Source organism: Ovis aries, chromosome 15 (assembly GCF_016772045.2).
Source record: "Ovis aries strain OAR_USU_Benz2616 breed Rambouillet chromosome 15, ARS-UI_Ramb_v3.0, whole genome shotgun sequence".
Lineage (NCBI taxonomy): Eukaryota > Metazoa > Chordata > Mammalia > Artiodactyla > Bovidae > Ovis > Ovis aries.
Window position 1 is genome coordinate 12,739,706 of NC_056068.1, and position 21,048 is coordinate 12,760,753.

Genomic DNA, 21,048 nt, shown 5'->3' on the forward strand with positions numbered 1-21,048 from the left:
ATTATGGGGGTCACAAGAGAGAGAGAGAGACAAAGGAAGTGAGGAAATGCTTGAGATAATTGCTGAAAATTCCTTACATGGTAAAGAAAATATTCAACCAAGTCCAGGAAGTGCAGAGAGTCCTGTGTGTGTGTGTGTGTGTTATTCGCTCAGTCATGCCCAACTCTTTGTGACCCCATGAACTTCAGCCCACCATGTTCCTCTATCCATGAGATTTTCCAGGCAAGGATACTGGAGTGGGTTGCCATTTCCTACTCAGGGGATCTTCCCAACCCAGGATCGAACCCAGGTCTCCTGCACTGCAGGCAAATTCTTTACCAACTGAGCTACAAGGGAGTCTGAGACAGGCTAAACCAAGGAGGAACACATTGTTGCTGCTGTTGCTAAGTCACTTCAGTAGTGTCCGACTCTGTGCGACCCCATAGATTGCAGCCTACCAGGCTCCCCGTCCCTGGGATTCTCCAGGCAAGAGCACTGGAGTGGGTTGCCATTCCTTCTCCAATGAATGAAAGTGAAAAGTGAAAGTGAATTCATCAGTCGTGTCCAACTGTTAGCAGACCCCATGGACTACCAGGCCCCTCTATCCATGGGATTTTCCAGGCAAGAGTACAGGAGTGGGTTGCCATTGCCTTCTCTGGAACACATTGAGACACTTAGTAACAAAACTGACAAGAATTAAAGATAAAACATTGCAAGCAATAGGGGAAAAGATAACATACAAGAGAACTCCCATAATTTATCGGCTGATTTCTCAATAGAAATTCTACAAGCCAGAAGGAATTGGTACCACATATATAAAGTGATGAAAGGGAAGAACTTACAACTAAGAATACTCTAGCTACAAAGGCTTGCATTCAGATTTGATGGAGAAATTAAAAGCTTTACCCACAAGCAAAAGATAAGAGAAGTCAGTACCACCAAACCAGTTTTACAACAAATGCTAAAGGAAATTTTCTCAGCAGGAAACACAAGAGATTAAAAGGCCTACAAAAATAAACCCAAAGCACTTAAACAAATTGGATCAAACATATCCACAAAAAGATACAGACTGCCTGGGTGGATACAAAAATAGACCTATATTTATGCTCTCTATAAAGAACTAGCTCAAAAATAGGGAAAATTACAGACTGAAAATAAGGCATTGGGAGAAGATATTCTATGCAAATGGAAATCAAAAGAAAGCTGGGGTAGCAATATTTAGATGATTTTAAAACACTGTTATAAGAGACAAAGAAAGACACTGCATAATGACCATAGGTTCCAATCAAGAAGAAGATATAATAATTATAAATATATATGCATCCCCATGGATCACTGCCTTCATGATGAAGGCTTGCATAACTTGATGAAGCTATGAGCCATGCCATGTAGGGCCACCCAAGATGGACAAGTCAGAGCAGAGAGTTCTGACAAAACGTGACCCATTGGAGGAGGGAATGGCAAACATCCGGTAACTTGCCATGAGAACCTCATGAATTGTATAAAAGGACAAAAATATGACAATGAAAGATGAGTTCTCCAGGTCTGAAGGTGTCCAGTATGCTACTGGAGAAGAGCAAAAGACAACTACTAATAGCCCCAGAAAGAATGAAGTGGTTGGGCCAAAGTGGAAAGATGCTCAATTGTAGATGTGTCTAGTGATGAAAGTAAGATATGATGTTGCAAAGAACTGTATAGCATAGGAACCTGGATTGTTAGGTTCATGAATCAAGGAAACTTGGACATGGTCAAGCAGGAGATGGTAAGAATAACCATCAACATCTTAGGAATCAGTGAACTAAAATGGATGAGAATGGGAAATTTTAATTCCAATAATGATTATATCTACTACTGTGGGCAAGAATCCCATAAAAGAAATAGAGTACATATACACAATGGAGTATTACTCAGCCATTAGAAATTCATTTGAATCAGTTCTGATGAGATGGATGAAACTGGAGCCGATTATACAGAGTGAAGTAAGCCAGAAGAAAAACACCAATATAGTATCCTAACACACATATATGGAATTTAGGAAGATGGCAATGACGACCCTGTATGCAAGACAGGGAAAGAGACACAGATGTGTATAACGGACTTTTGGACTCAGAGGGAGAGGGAGAGGGTGGGATGATTTGGGAGAATGACATTCTAACATGTATACTATCATGTGAATTGAATCGCCAGTCTATGTCTGACGCAGGATGCAGCATGCTTGGGGCTGGTGCATGGGGATGACAGAAAGATGTTATGGGGAGGGAGGTGGGAGGGTTCATGTTTGGGAATGCATGTAAGAATTAAAGATTTTAAAATTTTAAAAAATAAAAAAATAAATAAAAGAAAAAAGAAAAAAAAAAAAAAATAGAGTAGCCCTCATAATCAGAGTCTAAATCAAAAGAGTCCAAAAGGCAGAACTTGAGTTCAACCTCAAAATGACAGAATAATTTCTGTTCTTTACGGCAAGCCATTCAATATCACAGTAATCCAAATAAATTCCCCTATTACTGAGGCCAAAGAAGTGGAATTTGATCAGTTCTATAAAGACCTAGAGGACCTTGTAGAATTAGCACACACACACACACACACACACAAGATGTTCTATTCATTACTGGGGATAGGAAGTCATGAGGTACCTGGAGTAACAGATATGCTTGGCCTTGAAGAACAAAATGAAGCACAGCAAAGGCTAACTGAATTCTGCCAAGACAACGCATTGATCTTAGCAAATACCCCTTTTCAACAACACAAGAGATGACTTTACACCTGACATCACCAAATGGCCAATATAGAAATCAAATTGATTACATTCTTTGTAGCTAAATATGGAGAAGCTATGTACAGTCAGCAAAATCAAGACCTGGAGCTGACTGTGGCTCAGATTATCAGCTTTATAGCAAAATGCAGGCTTAAACTAAAGAGCAGGGAAACGACTAGGCAGCTAAGTACTATTTAAATCAAATCTCTTATGAATATGCAGTGGAGGCAATGAAAAGATTAAAGGATCAGAACTTGTAGTGTACCTGAAGAACTGTGGACACAGGTCCATAATATTGTACAGGTAGCAAATAAAACCATCTCAAAAAAGCAAGAAGGTAAAGTGGATAGGAAGGAAGACTTTTAAATAGCTAAAGAAAGAATAGAAGCAAAATGAGAGAGAAGGAAAGGTATATCCAACTAAACAGAGATCAGAGAGAAAGAAGATCTTGATGAACAGTGTATAAAACTGGGGAAGGGGGACAGAAGGGAACAACTAGAGATCACTTCAGGAAAATGGAGCTATCAAGGGAATATTATGCCCAAAGATGGACACAATAAAGGACATAAATGTTAGAGACCTAGTAGATGTTGAACAGATCAAGGAGAGATGGAAAGAATACATGAAAGAACGGTATAAAAAAAGAAAATCCAGATGAACCAGATAATTACTTTGGCGTGGTCAGCCATCTAGAGTGAGACATTCTGAGTAAAGTCAAGCGGGCCTTAGAAAGCACTGCTATTAATAAAGCTAGTGGATATGATAGAATTCCAGTAAAACTATTCAAAACCCTAAAGAATGATGCCATCAAGTTGTTTACATTCAATATGTCAGCAGTTCTGGAAGACCCAACAGTGGCCACAGGACTGGAAAATGTTGATCCCCACCCCAGTTTCCAAGAAGGGTGGTACTAAAGAATGTGTTAACCATAGGACAGTTGCACTCATCTCCCATGCTAGTAAGGTCGTTCTTAAAATCTTACACACTAGCCTTCAGCATTATGTGAACCAAGAATTAGATGTCCAAGCTGGATTTAGTAAAAGACCAAATTGCCAACATTCACTGGATCATAGAGAAGCTAGGAATTCCAAACAAACCCACTTCTGCTTCATTGACTATGCAAAGCCTTTGACTGTGTGGATTATAAAAACTGCAAAGTTCTTAAAGAGATAGGAATGCAAGACCATGTTACCTGTCTCCTGAAAATCTGTATACATGTCTGTATACATCTGTATACAAGAAGCAGAAACAGATGCTTTTCTGGAACTCTCTTGTTTTTTGATAATCCAGAGAATGTTGGAAATTTGATCAATTGTTCCTCTGCCTTTTCTAAAACCAGCCTGAACATATGGAAGTTCACGTTTCAAGTGTTGTTGAATCCTGGCTTGGAGAATTTTGAGCATCACTTGAGTAGCATGTGAGATGAGTGCAATTGTGCGGTAGTTTGAGCATTCTTTGGCATTTCCTTTCTTTGAGATTGGAATGAAAACTGACCTTTTCAGTCCTGTGGCCATTGCTGAGTTTTCCAAATTTGCTGGCATATTGAGTGCAGCACTTTCCAGCATCATCTTTCAGGATTTAAAATAGCTCCACTGGAATTCCATCACCTCCACTTTGTTAATAGTGATGCTTCCTAAGGCCCACTTGACTTCACATTCCAGGATGCCTGGCTCTAGATGAGTGATCACACCATCGTGATTATCTGGGTCCTGAAGATCTTTTTTGTGTTCTTCTGTGTATTCTTGCACTCTTCTTAACATCTTCTGCTTCTGTTATGTCACTACCGTTTCTGTCCTTTATTGAGCCCATCTTTGGGTGAAACGTTACCATGTATCTCTAATTTTAAGAGATCTCTAGTCTTTCCCAATCTGTTGTTTTCCTCTGTTTCTTTGCACTGATGGCTGAGGAAGGCTTTCTTATCTCTCCTTGCTATTCTTTGCAACTCTGCATTCAAATGGGTATAGCTTTCCTTTCTCTTTGCTTTACACTTCTCTTCTTTTCACAGCTATTTGTAAGGCCTCCTAAGACAGCCATTTTGCTTTTCTGCATTTATTTTTCTTGGGATGGTCTTGATCCCTGTCTCCTGTACAATGTCACAAACCTCCATCCATAGTTCATCAGGCACACTTTCTATCAGATCTAGTCCCTTAAATCTATTTCTCACTTCCACTGTATAATCATAAGGGTTTGATTTAGATCATACCTGAATGGCCTAGTGGTCTTCCCCACTTTCTTCAATTTAAGTCAATTAATCTATGACAAAGGAGGAAAGACTACAATGTTGAAGAAATAGTCTCTTCAAAAAATGGTGCTGGAAAACTAGACAACTTACATGCAAAAATAAAATGGAATTAGATCATTCGTTAATATACACACAAAATAAGCCTCAAGTGAATTAAAACCTATACAACTCCTAAAGAGGAAAATTTAGGCAAAACACTCCATGACATAAAATGCAGCAATAATTTTCTCAATCTGTCTCCTATAATAATTAAAATAAAACAAATATAAATAAAAGGACCCACTCAAACTCAGAAGCTTTTAACAGGAAAGGAAACAACAAACCAAATGAAAAAACAACTCACAGATTGGGAGAAAATACTTGCAAATGATGTGGCTAACATGGGATTAGTCTTCAAAATTTACTAAAGATCATGATGCTTAGCAGCATGGAAAAAAAAAAAGAACAAATGGGTAGAAGACCTATATAACCATTTCTCCAAAAGATATATAAATGGCCAATGTGTGTGTGTGTGTGCATGTTAGTTGCTCAGTCATGTCTGACTCTTTGTGATTCTGTGAACTGTAGCCTCCTAGACTCCTCTGTCCACAGAATTCTCCAGGCAAGAATACTGGAGTAGGTTACCATGCCATCCTCCAGAGGATCTTCCTGACCCAGACATTGAACCCAGTTCCCTCCATTGCAGACATATTCTTTACCATCTGAGCCACCAGGAAAGCTCCATAGATGGCCAAAAGGCACATGAAAAGATGCTCTTTGCTAATTAGAGATATGCAAATCAAACATTACAATGAGATGTCACCTCATACCAGCCAGAATGGCTATCATCAAAATATCCACAAACAAGAAATGATGGATAGGGTGTAGGGAGAAGGGAACCCTCCTACACTGTTGGTAGGAATGTAAATTGGTACAGTCACTATGGAGAACATTATGGGGGTTCCTTTAAAAACTAAAAGTTGAGCTATCATATGACCCTGCAATCCCTCTCCTGAGCATATATCCAGATCATATATGATCAGAAAGGATATATGCACCTTAATGTTCATTGCAGCATTGCTTACAATAGCCAAGACTTGGAAGCAACCTAAATGTGCATCAACAGAGAAATGGATAAAGAAGATGTAGTACATATACACAGTAGAATATTACTCAACCATTTAAAAGAATGAAATAATACAATTTTCAGCAACATAGATGGACCTATAGATTGTCATACTGAAAGAAGTAAGTAAGACAGGGAGAAATATCATATGGCATCCCTTATATGTGAAATCTAAAAGGAAATTATAGAAATGAACTTACAAAAGAGAACAGACTCACAGACATAGAGAAGAAACTTATGGCTATGAGGGCAGCTGGGGAAGGAATAGTTATGAAGCTGGGGATGGACATGTATACAGTGCTGTATTTAAAATAGATATTCCACAGACCTACTGTATAGCAAATGGGTGTATATATATATATATATATATATATATAGCAAATATTGTATATTTTCTATATATATATATATTTGCTATAGCAGTGAAAGTGCTGCACTCAATATGCCAACAAATTGGAAAACTCAGCAGTGGCACAGGACTGGAAAAGCCAGTTTTCATTCCAATCCCAAAGAATGGCAACACCAAAGAATGCTCATACTACACAATTGCACTCATCTCACATAGTAAAGTAATGCTCAAAATTCTCAAAGCCAGGTTTCAGCAATACATGAACCGTGAACTTCCTGATGTTCAAGCTGGTTTTAGAAAAGGCAGAGGAACCAGAGATCAAATTGCCAACATCCGCTGGATTATGGAAACAGAGAGTTCCAGAAAAACATCTATTTCTGCTTTATTGACTATGCCAAAGCCTTTGACTGTGTGGATCACAAGAAACTGTGGACAATTCTGAAAGAGATGGAATACCAGACCACCTAACCTGCCTCTTGAGAAATCTGTATGCATGCCAGGAAGCAACAGTTAGAACTGGACATGGAACAACAGACTGGTTCCAAATAGGAAAAGGATACTCAAGGCTTATATATTGTCACCCTGCTTATTTAACTTATATGCAGAGTACATCATGAGAAACAGTGGAGTGGAAGAAACACAAGCTGGAATCAAGATTGCCGGAGAAATATCAATAACCTCAGATATGCAGATAACACCACTCTTATGGCAGAAAGTAAAGAGAAGCTAAAAAGCCTCTTGATGAAAGTGAAAGAGGAGAGAAAAAGTTGGCTTAAAGCTCAACATTCAGAAAACGAAGATCATGGCATCCGGTCCCATCACTTGATGGGAAATAGACGGGAAACAGTGGAAACAGTGTCAGGCTTTATTTTTGGGGCTCCAAATTCACCGCAGATGGTGACTGCAGCCATGAAATTAAAGACTTACTCCTTGGAAAAAGTTATGACCAACCTAGATAGTATATTCAAGCAGGGACATTATTTTGCCGACTAAGGTCTGTCTAGTCAAGGCTATGGTTTTTCCAGGAATCATGTATGGATGTGAGAGTTGGACTGTGAAGAAGACTGAGCGCAAAAGAATGATGCTTTTGAACTGTGGTGTTGGAAAAGACTCTTGAGAGTCCCTTGGACTGCAGGGAGATCCAACCAGTCCATTCTGAAGGAGGTCAACCCTGGGATTTCTTTGGAGGGAATGATGCTGAAGCTGAAACTCCAGTACTTTGGCCACCTTGTGCGAAGTGTTGACTCATTGGAAAAGACTCTGATGCTGGGAGGGATTGGGGGCTGTAAGAGAAAGGGACTGCCGAGAGGATGAGATGGCTGGATGGCATCACTCACTCGATGGACGTGAGTCTGAGTGAACTCCGGGAGATGGTGAAGAACAGGGAAGCCTGGCGTGCTGTGATTGATGGGGTCACAAAGAGTCAGACACCACTGAGCGACTGAACTGAACTGAACTGTTAAATGTGTATTTATGTGTGTGTGTATGTGTGAACAGCTAATGCAGCTCAACAAAACAAAACAAAAAATCCAATCAAAAAATGAGCATAATATCTAAAATAGGCAAACGACATAAAGAGACATTTCTCTAAAGGACATACAGAAGGCCAACAGGCACACGAAAACATGTTCAACAACACTAATCATTTGAGAAATGCAAATCAAAGCCACACTGAAGTCCATGCCTGTCAAAATGGCTATCACAAAAATAACACACATATAAATGTTGAAGAGGGGTGGATAAAAGCAAACCTTTACACTGTTGAGAGTGAAAATTAGTGCAGCCACTGTGGAAAATAGTACAGAGGTTCTTTAATTAAAAATAGAGCTGTCATATGATACAGTAATCCCACTCCTGGGCATATATCTGGAATAGGTGGAAATTTTAATCCAAAAGATACATGCACCCCAATGTTTGGGAGAATTTACATGCACCCTAATGTTCACAGCAGAACTATTTACAATTTCTAAGACATTGAAATAACACAAGTGCCTATCAATAGACTACTGACTTAAGAAGGACCTGGCATCACAAGGTGCTGCCTGATTCATCATTCACCATACTGACTGATGAAAAACGTCATGTAAAGAACTTTCCTGAAAGTCACTATAAGTCCCTGGTCAATAGGTTGGATGAGTGATGTATATTAGCAGCTTTGAAAGTTCCCACCTTGAAGGTTCCTATGTAGGGGACTTTTTTTTTTTTCAGTCTTTAATGAAAGAAATTAAGCACTATTTGGAAGAATGAAGTCTTACCATATACAACACAGATGGACCTTGAGAATATTAAACAAAGTCAGATGGAGAAAGAAAACATGGCTTCACTAAAATAAACAAAAAAAAACAAACTCAGAGAGAACAGATTGGTGGCTACCAGAGGTAAGGGATTTGAGAGTGGATGGACAAAATGGGTGAAGGGGATAAATTGTATGGTGATGAATGGTAACCTAGACTTATGATGGTGATTATAAGTGGTGATTTTATGATGGTGATGTGTATATAAATATCATATCATAATGTTGTATACTTGAAATTTGTTTGTATACCAATTTAATCACCATAAAAATTTAAAATCTAAAATATAAATAGAAAAAAAGTCATTTTCTGATCTGCCACTCAAAATTTGCTTCTGCTACAGTTTTCCCCATTGAAATGAATGACAACTCCAGCATTCTGGCTATTCTGTCAAAAATCGTTTTCTTTCATATCCATCAACATCACTGTTCTAAGTGCATTAAGAATCTGACACAGATCTCTACCTCCACTATTATGTCCCAGTTTTATCCCTTCTCTCTCATCTGGATTGATTTAATAACCTTAATGTTTCTCTGCTACTGTTCTTGTTCCTCATAATCTATTTTCAAAATAGAAGCATAATTCCCATGTCAGTCAAAATAAAAACAAGTCCCTTACAGCAGCCTACAAATTGGGAGCTTTTCAGTCTCCTCAGTTCTTTGATCCCATTTCTTCCTACCTTTCTACTATTCACTCTGATTCAGCAACATTGCCTTTGCTGCTCCTCAAATATTCTAGACCCACTCCTGCCTCGAGAATTTGGATAATTTCTTTCTCTGTACTTAAATGTTCTTTTCCTAGGTGTCCAGGTCACTTAATCTCTAACCTACTCCCACCTAGTCTTTGTTCAAATATCCTCTTTTACATGAACTTTCATCAAAAGCATATCTGAAATTTCAGACCTCTCTCCATCATTAACCCACTTTTTCACTCTACTGTTCTCCATAGTGCTTTGAACCATCTAACACACTTTATATTTTAATTACTTATTTTATTTATTTTATGTCTCTATGCTTCCTCCTTTCTCTCTCCCAAAAGATTCCACCAGAATATAAGCTTTTGAAGTTTTGTTCACTACTGAATCTCTAGTGCCTGGCTCAGTGATAGATATAGTAGGTACACAATTAATACATCTTGAGTAAGTGAATGTAAATCAAGAGGTATGAAATAATTAAGCATCTCCATTTCCCCTTCAGATATTATGAGCTTTTATTTTTCTTTCTCTACATTATAAAAATTCCTTTTTATGGAATATTTCTGATTTTTATATGTCATTTCTGTAAATGAAATATAATTCCATTTATTTCTGTAAATTTCATTTACATCTCATTAAGAATTTTTGTCCCTGAATTTCCATTTCAGTGAAATTCTTCTCTTAATGTCCCATGTTGCCTATAAATTTCAAGTGTGTATTACCTTAAGTAGATTTCAGTAATAGAGGAATGACTGTGCCTCTTTTCTGCTGCTAAATTACTGTCCTACCTAGCCCTCTTTGAATAATCTCTTCTGCCTTATCCTTGTGCACTTGCTAACACTGGTAACTCATAGTATAACTGAGAAAAATGGAAATGTATCATATTTAAAACCAGTTATGCAGGCACAGTTTTATCATTGCTGGATAAGACTGGCTAGGCTTACAGCTAGCTATTAGTTGCTTGGCTGATTTAGTCTTCTCTTTCAGCCACATAAAAATGCCACCTGCAACTCACTTGATTGAAGATGAAATGATATGAGTCTCTAGAAAGAAGAGAAAAAAATAGCACAGCATTTGAGACTCATGTGTTTATATTAATTCTCATTCTCTCCTTACCCTCTCCATCACTCTCCATCATCTCACTTTCAAACAGACTATGTTTACCGCAATATTGAGCCTTACTGTGTTTTTGCTTTCATCCTGGACTATTTGTTCTCAAAATATATCTATCTATTCAACTGGCTCATCTGTGAAAGATTACTGATAGCTGAGTCTGCATCAGAGATTTTCAGTGAGGTACATAATATTCCAACAGTCTAAAGGGAAGATTTATAATGTCATTGTAGAATATCATTCAGAGACCGTAGCCCATTAAGTTGCAACTGGTGCTTAACTAATGTGCTTTCTCTCTCCAAGTATATCTTTCCACAGCAACGGATAGCAATATGCAAGAAGATGGAGACATGATGGGTGAGAGTTCAGCTCAAAATTGCTATACAGGAGAAAGGCTAACTAGAGTTCAAAGGGAATTTTATATTCATACATGATCATGTGAGGCAGTAGACACTTTAATTAGACTAAAAATAATTCTTACCTACCTATACTAAATTTGCTATTTTCTCATTATTTTAACTAAATTAAAGAAACAGAGAGAAAATATTATTGGATTTATAAAAACTGTAAATCACCTATCTAGAAAAAGAAAATGGTTATCTTATACTCTGCATTTTCAGATTGAGGAAGAAAAATAAATCTTTGCAGTTCTTATTTGCTTTTTATATAATTATGTCCTCATTTTTAGTGATGACACCATTGAAGGGTCCAGGTGTAATTATTGTCATAAACAGGAAACTTAAATTTACACAAAATGTTCCTGGACATCCCCATATTGAAAATACTTCATATAGCACCCAAAAACTCAGCTGCTTCTCCGTTTCAGGCTACTTGTTCCTGTTCCTTTGGGGAAAAAGAATAGAGTAGTAATTAAGAACCAGGACTCAGGTGTGAGATTACATGAGCTTGAATCCCAGCTCTGACACTAACTATTTCCTTAACTCTGGGCAAAATTCTCAACCTTCGTGATCCTGATTTTTTCTTGTGAGAAATGAGGATAATATGAACATGCATACCTGAGAGATACATTGTAAGAGTTAACTTTGAGCTCATAGAAAACTGTCAGCTATTTTGTTGGTATTATTTTTATTTTCTTTTAAAATATAAATTTATTTTTTAAGTGGAGGCTAATTACTTTACAGTATATTGGTTTTGCCATAAATTGACATGAATCTGCCACAGGTGTACATGTGTTCCCCATCCTGAGCCTCCCTCCCACCTGCCTCCCCATCGCCTCCCTCTAGGTCATCCCAGTGCACCAGCCCTGATCACCCTGTATTATGCATCAAAGCTGGACTGGCGATTAGTTCCACATATGATAACACAAATGTTTCAATGCCATTCTCCCAAATCATCCCACCCTCTCCCTCTCCCTCTGAGTCCAAAATTTCGCTATACACGTCTGTGTCTTTTTGCTATCTTGCATACAGGATCATCATTGCCATCTTTCTAAATTCCATATATGTGTTAGTATACTGTATTGTGTTTTTCTTTCTGGCTTACTTCACTCTGTATAATGGCCCAGTTTCATCCACCTCATTAGAACTGATTCAAATGTATTCTTCTTAATGGCTGGTAAACCTCCATTGTGTATGTATACCACTGCTTTCTTATCCATTCATCTGCTGATGGACATCTAGGTTGTTTGCATGTCCTGGCTATTATAAACAGTGCTGCGATGAACATTGGTGTACATGTGTCTCATTCAATTCTGGTTTCCTCAGTGTATGCCCAGTGAGATTGCTGGGTCATAAGGCAGATCTATTTGCAATTTTTAAGGAATCTCACACTGTTCTCCATAGTGGCTGTACTAGTTTGCACCCACCAACAGTGTAGGAGGGTTCCCTTTTCTCCACACCCTCTCCAGCATTTATTGCTTGCAGATTTTGGATCGCAGCCATTCTGACTGGTGTGAAGTGGTACCTCATTGTGGTTTTGATTTGCATTTCTCTGATAATGATGATGTTGAGCATCTTTTCATGTGTTTGTTAGCCATCCATATATCTTCTTTGGAGAAATGTCTATTTAGTTCTTTGGCCCATTTTTTGATTGGGTCGTTTATTTTTCTGGAATTGAGCTGCAGAAGGCCTTGTATATTTTTGAGATTAGTTGTTTGTCAGTTGCTTCATTTATTATTATTTTCTCCATTCAGAAGGCTGTCTTTTCTTACTTATATAGTTTCCTTTGTTGTGCAGAAGCTTTTAATTTTAATTAGATCCCATTTATTTATTTTTGCTTTTATTTCAAGAATTCTGGGAGGTGGATCATAGAGGATCCTGCTGTGATTTATGTCTGAGAGTGTTTACTATGTTCTCTCTAGGTTTATAGTTTCTGGTCTTACATTTAGATCTTAATCTTGTGAGTTTATTTTGTGTGCGGTGTTAGAAAGTGATCTAGTTTCATTCTTTTACAAGTGGTTGACCAGTTTTCCCAGCACCACTTGTTAAAGAGATTGTCTTTACTCTTGTATATTCTTGCCTCCTTTGTCAAAGTTAAGGTGTCCATATGTGTGTGGATTTATCTGGGCTTTCTATTTTGTTCCATTGATCTCTATTTCTGTCTTTGTGCCAGTACCATACTGTCTTGATGACTGTGACTTTGTAGTAGAGCCTGAAGTCAGGCAAGTTGATTCCTCCATTCTTCTTTCAAGATTGCTTTGGCTATTCGAGGTTTTGTATCCATACAAATCTTGAAATTATTTGTTCTAGTTCTGTGAAAATATCGCTGGTAGCTTGATAGGTTGCATTGAATTTGTAAATTGCTTTGGGTAGTATACTCATTTTCACTATATTGATTCTTCTATCCATGTACGTGGCATATTTCTCCATTTATTAGTTTCCACTTTGATTTTTTCATCAGTGTTTATAATTTTCTATATATAGGTCTTTAGTTTCTTTAGGAGATATATTCCTAAGTATTTTATTCTTTTCATTGCAATGGTGAATGGAATATTTTCCTTAATTCTTTTCTACTTTCTCATTATTAGTGTATAGGAATGCAGGGATTTCTGTGTGTTGATTTTATATCCAACAAAATTTACTATCTTCATTGATTAGCTCTAGTACCATTAGCCAGACTCATCAAGAATCAAAGAGAAAAATCAAATCAATAAAATTAGAAAATGAAAATGGAGAGATCACAACAGACAACACAGAAATACAAAGGATCATAAGAGACTACTATCAGCAGTTATATGCCAAAATGGACAACGTGGAAGAAATGGACAAATTCTTAGAAAAGCGCAACTTTCAAAACTGAACCAGGAAGAAATAGAAAATCTTCAGACCCATCACAAGCATGGAAATTGAAACTGTAATCAGAATTTTCAGCAACAAAGCAGCCCAGGTCAGACGCTTCAGCTGAATTCTACCAAAATTTAAGAAGAGCTAACACCTATCCTACTCAAACTCTTCCAGAAAATTGCAGAGAAGGTAAACTTCCAAACTCATTCGATGAGGCCACCACCACCCTAATACAAAACCTGACAAAGATGCCACAAAAAGAAACCATAATATCACTGATGAACATAGATGCAAAAATCCTCAACAAATTCTAGCAATCAGAATCCAACAACACATTAAAAGATCATACACCATGACCAGTGGGCTATCCCAGGGATGCAAGGATTCTTCAATATCCACAAATCAATCAATGTAATTCACCACATTAACAAATTGAAAAATAAAAGCCATAGGATTATCTCAATAGATGCAGAGAAGGCCTTTGACAAAATTCAACATCCATTTATGGTAAAACTCTCCAGAAAGCAGGAATGAGAAGGAACATACCTCAACATAATAAAAGCTCTATATGACAAACCCACAGCAAACATTATCCTCAATGATGACAAATTGAAAGCATTTCCCCTAAAGTCAGGAACAAGGCAAGGGTGCCCACTTTCACCACTACTATTCAACATAGTTCTGGGAGTTTTGGCCACAGCAATCAGAGCAGAAAAGAAATAAAAGGAATCAAGTTGGAAAAGAAGTAAAACTCTCACTGTTTGAAGATGACATGATCTTCTACATAGAAAACCCTAAAGACTCCACCAGAAAATTACTAGAGCTCATCAATGAATATAGTAAAGTTGCAGGATATAAAATCAACACACAGTTTTGGAAAGTTGTACTTTTCTAAGAATTTGTCCATTTCTTCCAAGTTGTCCATTTTATTGGCATATAGTTGCTAATAGTAGTCTCTTATGATCCTTTGTATTTCTGTGTTGTCTCTTGTGATTTTTCCATTTTCCTTTCTTTTTGTTGATTTGATTCTTCTCCTTTGCTTCTTGATGAGTCTGGCTAAGGGTTTGCCTATTTTATTTATCTTCTCAAAGAACAAGCTTTTGGCTTGTTGTTTTTTGCTATGGTTTCTTTTGCTGTTTTTGCATTTATTTCTGCCCTAAATTTTTTTTTCTTCTACTAACACTGGAGTTCTTCATTTCTGCCTTTCTAGTTGCTTTAGGTGTAGAATTAAGTTATTTATTTGACTTTTTGTTGTTTTTCGAGGTAAGCCTGTTTTTCTATGAACCTTCCCCTGCACTGCTTATACAGTGTCCCATAGGTTTGGGGTGGTTGTGTTTTCATTTCATTCACTTCTATGCATATTTTGATTTCTTTTATTTCTCCTGTGATTTGTTATTTATTCAGCAACATGTTGTTCAGCCTCCATATGTTGGGATTTTTAATAGTTTTCTCCTGTAATTGACATCTAATCTCACTGCAGTGAGAAAAGATGCTTGGAATGATGTAATTTTTGGAGTGAACCAAAGCTAGATTTATGGCCCAGAATGTGTGTATCCTGGAGAAAGTTCCATGTGCACTTGAGAAAAATGTGAAATTCCTTGTTTTGGGGTAACATGTCCTATAGACATCAATTAGGTCTAACTGGTCTATTGTATCATTTAATGTTTGTGTTTCCTTATTAATTTTCTGTTTACTTGATCTACCCATAGGTGTGAATGGGGTATCAAAGTCTCCCACTATTGTGTGTATTTGCTAATTTCCACTTTCATACTTGTTAGCATTTGCCTTACATATTGAGGTGCTCCTATGTTGGATGCATATATATTTATAATTATTATATCTTTTTGATTTATCCTTTGATCATTATATAGTGTCCTTCTTTGTCTCTTTTCACAGACTTTATTTCAAAGTCTATTTTATCTGATATGAATATTACTACTTCTGCTTTCTTGGTCTCTCTTTGCATGGAATATCTTTTCCAGCCTTTCACTTTCAGTCTGTATGTGTTGTTTGTGGGTGGGTCTTTTGTAGATAACATATATAAGGGTTATGTTATATGTTTTTGTATCCATTCAGCCATGCTTTGTCTTTTGGTTGGGGCATTCAACCCATTTACGTTTAAGGTAATTATTGATAAGTATGACCCTATTGCCATTTACTTTTTTGTGTTGGGTTCGAATTTATACACCCTTTTTGTGTTTCTTGTCTAGAGAATATACTTTAGCATTTGTTGGAGCTGGTTTGGTGCTGAAATTCTCTCAGCTTTTGCTTGTCTGAACTTTTATTTCTCCTTCATATTTGAATGAGATCCTTGCTGAGTACAATAATCTGGGCTGTAGGCTTTTCTCTTTCATCACTTTAATTATGACCTGCCATTCCCTTCTGGCCTGTAGAGTTTCTATTGAAAGATCAGCTGTCATCCTTATGGGAATCCCCTTGTGTGTAATTTGTTGTTTTTCCCTTGCTGCTTTTAATATTTGTTGTTTGTGTTTGATCTTCATTAATTTGATTAATGTGTGTGGGGTGTTTTGCCTAGGGTTAATCCTGTTTGAGACTCTCTGGGTTTCTTGGACTTGGGTGACTATTTCCTTCCCCATTTTAGGGAAGTTTTCAACTATTATCTCCTCAAGTATTTTCTCATGATCTTTCATTTGTCTTCTTCTGGGACTCCTATGATTCAAATGTTGATGTGTTTAACATTGTCCAAGAGGTCTCTGATTTTGTCATTTCTTTTAATTTTTTTCCTTTTTACTTTCTTATTCATTTATTTTCAACATTCTATCTTCTACCTCACTTATCCTATCTTCTGCCTCTTTATTCTACTGTTGTTTCCCTCAGAGTGTTTTTATCTCATTTATTGCATTATTCATTATATATTAACTCTTTTATTTATTCTAGGTCCTTGTTAAAGGTTTCTTGCATCTTCTCAGTCTTTGTCTCCAGGCTATTTATCTGTAACTCCATTTTGTTTTCAAGACTTTGGATCATTTTTACTATCATTATTCTGAATTCTTTTCAGATAGATTCCTATCTCTTCCTCTTTTGTTTGGTTTGGTGGGTATTTATCCTGTTCCATTACCTGCTGTGTTTTCTGCCTTTTCACCTTGTTTATATTGCTTTGTTTTTAGTGGTTTTTTTTTTTATATTCTGGCAGTTTGTGGTTCCTCTTTATTGTGGAGGTTCTCACTGTGGGTCAGGTTGGATGAGTCACTTGTCAAGGTTTCCTGATTATGGAAGCTTGTGTCAGTGTTCTGGTGGGTGGAAGGTATTTTTGCTCTATGGAGTGCAATGAAATGTCCAATAGTGAGTTTTGAGATGTCTATAGGTTTGATGTGACTTTTGGGCAGCCTGTATATTGAAGCTCGGGTCTATGTTCCTGTGTTGCTGGAGAATTTGTGTGGTATGTCTTGTTCTGGAACTTGTTGGCTCTTGGGTGGTGCCTGGTTTCAGTGTAGTTATGGAGGCTTTGGATAAGCTCTTATTGATTAATTGTTCTCTGGAGTCAGTTCTCTGGTGTTCTCAGGTTTTGGACTTAAGCCTCCTGCCTCTGGTTTTCAGTCTTACTTTTACAGTAGTCTCAAGACTTGTTCACCTGTACAAAATTTGATAACAAATACCAAAAACAAAGATTAAAAATCTAGAGTAGAGGTTATACTCTCAAAAAACAATATTAAAAAGTCACAAAAATTATAATATATATATATGAAATTTGTTAGAGTAATATTGTTATATAAATGAAAATTAAAGAGTAATAGAGGAACTTAAATTTTAAAAAATAAAATAAAAATGCAAAATAGTAAAAATATATCTAGGAATTTCTCTGGAGCTGTTGCAGACAGTGTGGGGTCAGCTCAGTTTCAGTTAATTCCTTGGTCCATCTTCTACTTCTCAAGATCTATAGGCCTTCCAATGTAGTCGTTAACTACAGAGTTTTAATCTGTTGAACCTGTCACTTCCAAAGTGGTTCCCTCTGTTTAATTTAGCTTCCTCTGTTTGCTGATCTCTTCAGTATCTAATTTCTGCCCTAACACAAGGATAAAGGTGGTCACTATATAGGCTCACTTGCTCAGTCATGTGTGGGGAGGGAGGAACACTGCAAAGAAATATCTCTGGCATGTGTGAGAGTGCTCCCAGTGTCTCGGCTGCACTGGGTCTACCCGCTCACGATGTGTGCTTTCCTGGTCTACACTGCTCAGGCTCCAGGTTGCTCTGCCAGGAACTCTCTGAGGTGGTCCCTGGGTTGCATGCACTCTCCAGGTTTAAGCTGCTCAGGTTCAGGTTCTCGGTACTCCCCAAAGGTGCAGACTTGGTTTGGGCCTGCGTTTTTGTGCCGGGTCGAGCATTCAGGTGACCAGGTGCTTGGTGAGCACAGTCTCCCCCAGGTCAGGGGTGGGGTGCATCTTATCCTCCCCCATCCCAGCCTCTCAGTTTTCTAGGTGTGCAGCAGGTGCTCCTTCTCAGGTGTGCTGTGTGTCTCTTCTGGGGCACAATCACTGATCTCTGTGAGTGCTGGGAGTTGCCATTAGGCATGTAATCTGTGGGTTTATTTATTTATATTTCCTCCCAGTTATGTTTCCTCTGAGATTCCAAAACTCCCCACAGACCCACTGGTGAGAGTGTTTCCTGGTGTTTGGAAACGTCTCCTCTTTAAGATTCCTTTCTCAGGATGGATCTCCATCCTTACCTCTTTGTCTCTCTTTTTATCTTTTATATTTTGTCCTACCTCCTTTGAAAACAAGGACTGCCTTTCTGGGTGCCTGATGTCCTCTTCCAGCATTCAGAAGTTGTCTTGTGGAATTTGTTCAGCATTCAAATGTTCTTTCAATGAATTTGTCGGGAGAAAGTGGTCTCCTTGTCCTATTCCTCCACCATCTTAAGACCCTCCCCCTGGATGTTTTTAAAACAATTTATTTATTTTGATTGGAGGCTAAATACTTTACAATGCTGTGGTGGTTTTGCCATACATCAACATTAATCAGCAATGGTGTACATGTGTCCCACTATCCTGAAACCCCTTCCACCTCCTCCCCAACCTAACCCTCTGGGTTGTTCCAAAACACCAGTTTGAGTGCCCTGCCTCATGCAATGATCTTGCACTGGCCATCTATTTTATATATGGTAATATACATGTCTCAATGTTATTCTCACATATTGTCCCATCCTCACCTTCTCCTCTTTGTCCAAAAGTCTTTTCTTACAGCTGTGTCTCTTTTGATGTCTTGCATATAGGGTCATCATTATCATTATTATAAATTCATATATACATAAATATATTGTATTGTTGTTTCTCTCTGGCTTACTTCAGTCTGTATAGCAGTTTCACCCACATCATTAGAACTGACTCAAATATGTAATTTTTATAGTTGAGTAATATTCCATTGTGTATATGTAACACAACTTCCTTATCCATTCCTCTGTTGATGGTCATCTAGGTTGCTCTCATGTCTAATTATTATAAACAGTGCTGCAATGAAAGGGTACATGTGTCTCCTTCAGTCCTGTTTTCCTTGGTGTGTATGCCCAGCAGTGGAATTACTGGGTCATATATCATTTCTATTTTGTGTTTTTAAGAAATCTCCACACTGTTCTCCATAGTAGCTGTACTAGTTTGCATTCCCACCAACGGTGTAAAGAAGTTCCTTTCTCACCCTCTCGCATTTATTGTTTGTAGACTGATTCTGACTGGTGTGCATGGTACCTCATTATAGTTTTGATTTGCATTTCCTGATAATGTGTGATATTGAGCATCTTTTCTGTGTTTGTTAGCCATCTGTGTGTTTTAGGAAAAATGTTTATTTAGTTTGGTGGCACATTATTTTTATTGGGTCATTTATTTTTCTGGTATTGAGCTGCATGTGCTCACCCGTGAAGCCATTTGATCCTGGGCTTTATTTGCTGGAAGATTTTGATTAGAACTTTGATCTCCATGCTTGTGATGAGTCTGAGTAAGATTTTCGTACTTTCTGGTTCAGTTTTGGAAGGTTATGCTTTTCTAAGGGTGTTGAGTTTCTTCCAGTTGTCCATTTTATTGGCATATAATTGCTCATATTAGTCTCATGGTCTTCTGTATTTCTGGGTTGTCTGTTGAGATTTCTCCACTTTCATTTCTAATTTTATTGATTTGATTCTTCTCCCTTTTTCCTTGATGAGTCTGGCTATTGGTTTGTATACCTGGTTTACATTCGCAAATCAGCTTCTAGTTTTATTGATTTTTACAGTAGTCTCCTCCATTTCTTTTATTTCTGTTCTGATTTTTTTATAATTTATTTCCTTCTACTGTATGAGGTTCTTCTCTTCTTCTATTTCTAGTTGTCTTAGATGTTAAGTTAGATTGCTTATTTGACGTTTCTGTTTCTTGATGTAGGTGTGTATTGCTTATAGATCTCCCTCTAATATTTCACTGATCCCATAGGTTTTAGACTGTCAGGTTTTCATTTTCAATTGTTTCTATATATATTTTGATTTCTTTTTATTTTATTTTTACTTTATTTTACTTTTTACAATACTGTATCGGTTTTGCCATACATTGACGCGAATCCACCACAGGTGTACATGTGTTCCCAAACTGAACCCCCTCCTATCTCCCTCCCCATAACATCTCTCTGGGTCCTCACCGGTGCAACCCAAGCATGCTGTATCCTGCATCGGATATAGACGATTGATTCTTACATGATAGTATATATGTTACAATGCCATTGATTTCTTATTTTATTTCTTCCACAATGTCTTATTCAAAAATGTGATTTTTGGCCTCATATGTTTGTATTTTAATAGCTTTTTTTCCTGTTCAGTTCAGTCGATTCAGTCGTGTCTGACTCTTTGTAACCCCATGAATTGCAGCATGCAGGCCTCCCTGTAAATCACCAACTCCTAGACTTCACACAAACCCATATGAGTTGATGATACAATTCATCTCATCCTGTCAATCCCCTTCTCCTCCTGCCCTCAATCCCTTCCAGCATCAGAGTCTTTTCAATGAATCAACTCTTTGCATGAGATGGCCAAAGCACTGGAGTTTTCAGCTTTAGCATCATTCCTTCAAAGAACACCCAGGGCTGATCTCCTTAGAATGGACTGGTTGGATCTCCCATAGTCAAGGGACTCTCAAGACTCTTCTCAACACCACAGTTCAAAAGCATCAATTCTTCAGCGCTCAGCCTTCTTACAGTCCAACACTCACATCCATGTGACCACTGGAAGAACCATAGCCTTGACTGAGCGGACCTTAGTGAGTAAAGTAATGTCTCTGGTTTGGAATATGCTGTCTAGGTTGGT